The sequence below is a fragment of the Aotus nancymaae genome, unplaced genomic scaffold (genome assembly GCF_030222135.1).
Source record: "Aotus nancymaae isolate 86718 unplaced genomic scaffold, 86718_ANA_hifiasm-v0.15.2.pri h1tg000049l, whole genome shotgun sequence".
Lineage (NCBI taxonomy): Eukaryota > Metazoa > Chordata > Mammalia > Primates > Aotidae > Aotus > Aotus nancymaae.
The window spans coordinates 32,282,864-32,286,989 of record NW_026988463.1 but is presented as its reverse complement, the minus strand read 5'-3'; the positions used below and the strand labels follow the sequence as shown (position 1 = coordinate 32,286,989).

The 4,126-nt window shown below is 43.3% G+C and overlaps 1 pseudogene; it reads left to right on the top strand.

Annotated features, from left to right (window-relative positions):
- The first annotated feature begins 351 nt into the window (after window positions 1–351).
- On the top strand, window positions 352–1,096 carry LOC105718429 (complement component 1 Q subcomponent-binding protein, mitochondrial-like; annotated as a pseudogene).
- Window positions 1,097–4,126: the final 3,030 nt, after the last annotated feature.

Genomic DNA, 4,126 nt, shown 5'->3' with positions numbered 1-4,126 from the left:
ACGCACACACAAATAAGCATTTCACAAGATGGATTGCCTTTTTTTGACTTTAGGAAATTAAACAAATCCAGCAGTGTTAAAAGTAATGAATGTATGTATGTGGAGTTCCTACAATCTGTGTTTCTGTTGTTTAGTACCTAGGATTAGAAACTTACCAAAGTCACCTAGGCCCGGGTCGTCCTTTGCCTCCACATGTGTTTGCAGCCCCATCCGTGATGCTGACTCTGGTGCGCAGTGTGCCCCACGATCTGTATTAACCTGTTGCCAACCTCTTCTCCTGTGTGCCCACCTCGCCTTCAGTTCCTGCAGCGAGTGCCTGGGCCATGCGCCTGGTGCTTCTGGCTGCTCAGCATGTCCACCAGGTCTGAAGGGTGGTCCCTTCTCCTGAGGCCTCAGGGCTGAGGCTGTGGCTGCGCACCAAATGAGACAGAGCTTTTGTTGACTTCCTGAATGATGAAATTAAGGAGGAAAGAAATATCCAGAAGAATAAGACCCTCTCTACACTATCTGAAGGATGGGAGCTGGAATTGAATGGAACAGAAGCTAAATTAGTGTGGAAAGTTGCCACAGAAAAGATTACTGTCACTTTCAACATTGACAGTATTCCACCAAAATTTGACAGGGAGGAGGAACTCTCACAAGAACAGAAGCTTGAAGAACAGGAGCCTAAATTGACATCAACTCTCAATTTCGTGGTTGAAGTTATAGAGAATCATGGTAAGAAGGACTTTTGCTGGACTGTCACTATCCAGAGGACGGGGTTGGACAAGAAGAGAAGGCTGAGAGTAACATTTTCTCTGTTAAGGAAGTTAGCTTTCAGTCCACTGGCAAGTCTGAATGGAAGGATGCTAATATACTCAACACAAATTCCCTGGACTGGGCTTCATATGACCATCTAATGAATTTTCTTGCAGATCAAGAGGCAGACAACACTTTTGCAGGTGAGTTGGTGGACCTCAGCACAGCCCTGGAGCTCCAGGAGTACATTACTTTTCTTGAAGACCTCAAAAGATTTGTCAAAAGCCAGCAAAGCAGAGACACGCCGAAAGCTGTAGTTTTATGGCAGGCATTAGCCAGTGAACGAATACTCCTCTGAAGCCAGAAACATATGCTTTGAAATGAATATTATCCTAATATCATGGGGAAAATTAGCAAATTTAAATAATTTCTCTTGTACTCTCATTTATTACCAATTTTTTCAGTGCAAATCTATTATTTCTACATTTTTGTATAACATAATAGAGAATAAAATTGATTTATCTCCTCTAAAAAAATCAAGGCAAAAAGTTTGAAAAATTTCTGAGCTAAGTCTCTATCTCAAGCAATGAGAAAAAGAAGAGCAAAGTACATGTATGAAGTTGGGGGAAAAGGCTGGGCGTGGTGGCTCACGCCTATAATCCCAGCACTTTGGGAGGCCGAGGTGGGCGGATCATGAGGTCAAGAGATTGAGACCATCCTGGCTAACATGGTGAAACCCCATCTCTACTAAAAATACAAAAAATAGCTGGGCATGGTGGCATGTGCCTGTGGTCTCAGCTACTCGGGAGGCTGAGGCAGAAGAATCGCTTGAACCCAAGAGGCGGAGGTTGCAGTGAGCCAAAATTGTACCACTGCACTCCAGCCTGGCAACAGGGCAAGACTCTGTCTCAAAAAAAAAAAAAAAAAAAAAATTGGGGAAAAGGACTTCTGCTGGTTGCCAAGGTGGAGCAACAGGGACAAGGTTTACCTCCTGCTTGAAACAATAGACCTGGACAAAATTCATGCAATAACAGTACTGAAAACAATGAACATCAGAAAATGAAGGACAGTGAATGCAAATGAGGTGAGCCTGTTAGCAGAGGCAACTCTGGTCTGCAGCAATCTCAATTCTAGCCTTCTAAGAAGAAAGAATTTGACTGAAGAGCCTAAGGCAGAGGAAGAAATCCAGACAAGTTTTAGAGCAGGAGTGAAAGGAAGTCATGGACACTTGGAAGAAAACCCGGTGGGCAACTTGAGAGATCAAGTGCACCATTCAACCTTTGACTTGCGGTTTTATACACTGGCATGCTTCTGGGGGGTTGTGTCCCTTCTCCCTGATTCTGCCATTTTTCCTTAATCTGCATGCTTGAGTCCACTTGCCCAAGTACTGAGATCTTATCAGGAAGCTGCTGATCACCAGCTTCAAGTGTTTCTATCCATTGGGAGACTGCCTTTCCCTTGGGTCCACTGCGACAAATTGTTACTTTATTTTTATCTTATTTTTTTTTTTTTTGTTTGCTTCTGGTTTCATTTTTGTTTTTGAGACAGAGTCTCACTCTGTCACCCAGGCTGGAGTGCAGTGGTGCTATCTCAGCTCACTGCAACCTCCATCTCCTGGGTTCAAGCAATTCTCCTGCCTCAGCCTCCTGAGTAGCTAAGATTACAGGTGTGCACCAACAAGTCTAGCTAATTTTTGTATTTTAAGCAGAGATGGGGTTTTGCCATGTTGGCCAGGCTGGTCTTGAACTCCTGACCTCAGTTGATCCACCTGTCTCAGCCTCCCAAAGTGCTGTAATTACAGGTGTGAACCACTGCACCTGGCCCAATTGTTATTTCAGAGAGACAGTGTAACAGTGGTCTGACCATCACCTGATAGTCGCCTGACATTCCTGTGGGTGGAGAGTCTCTCATGTCCACCTGACTACCTACTGTAACAATTCCTAGGCATTTCCAGGTTCAGTGCCTTAACCTATTTTCCAGACAACTGCTTAGGGAGTGGAACCCAGGCAGAGACTTGAAGACTCCCCAGGTTGAGGAGACAGAGTTGAGAGTCCACAGAGACCAGAATAGCTAGAGTTTACAAGACAGAGAATGAGAGAGGAGAGAACTTCTGACAGAGAGAACACTAGAGATTGGCAGACAGTCCTCTCAGCATCTTCAGCAGAGTATCAATCACTGCATATGTGTGAGGACTCTACTTGAGGCTGAGAAAGATCATCAGAAAGGATTGTAGGGAATGATGCTGTGCACTCACACAGGGTGGGTAACAGTGGCTGATCTCACCAGCCAAAGTTGAAATGCTCATAGCTCACAGGTCATTGGATAGAGAACTCAACAAATCATGAAAACAAGACCTAAAAGCATCAAACTGTTTCTGAGAAAGTAAAATATTTTATATAACCAAACAGGTTCAGTGCAATCCCTATCAAAATAGCAGTGATAACTGGGTGCAGTGGCTCACACCTGTAATCCTAGCACTTTGGGAGGCCAAGGTGGGATAATCTCTTGAGCTCAAGAGTTCAAGACCAGTCAGAGCAACATAATGAGACCCTTATACTATAAAATAAATAAATAAATAAATAAATAAATAAATAAATAAAAAGCTGGGCGTGGTGGTCCATAACTGTGGTCCCAACTACTTGAAAGGCTGTTACAGAAAGATCACTTGAGCCCGGCAGATGGAGGCTGCAGTGAGCTGTGATCATGGCACCACTGCACCCCAGCCTGGGCAACAGAGTGACTCTGTCTCAAAAACATAAAATACCAATGAGGCCAGAACAATGACTCATGCCTGTAATCCCAGCATTTTGGGAGGTTGAGGTGCATGGGTCATTTGGGGCCAGGAGTTTGAGACTAGGCTGGCCATCATGGTTAAACCTCATCTCTAATAAAAATATAAAATTTATCTGGGTGTTGTGGCACATCTCTGTAATCCCAGCTACTCAGAGGCTGAGGCACAGGAATTGCTTTGACACAGGAGGCAGAGGTTGTAGTGAGTCAATATTGTGCCACTGCACTCCAGTCTGGGTGACAGAGTGATACTGTGTCTTTAAAAATCAAATACCAATTACTTACTTCACAGAAATAGAAAAACAATTCTAAAATTTACATGAAATCACAGAAGACCCAGAATATGCAGTCTGTCTCTGGATCTAAGAAACAAGAAAAAAAAAAAAAAGGAGAGAGAGAGACTTCTACAATCCAAGAAATCTTTAGGAAAATGAATAAAGCTAGAGGTGTCACACTAAACCACTTCAAAATTTATCATAAAGCTATAGTGAGAAAAACAGCGTGGTACTGATATAAAAACAAACACGTAGGCCAATGCAACAGAATAGAGAGCCAATAAATACATCCATGTGTTTATAGCCAACTGACTTTCTACAAA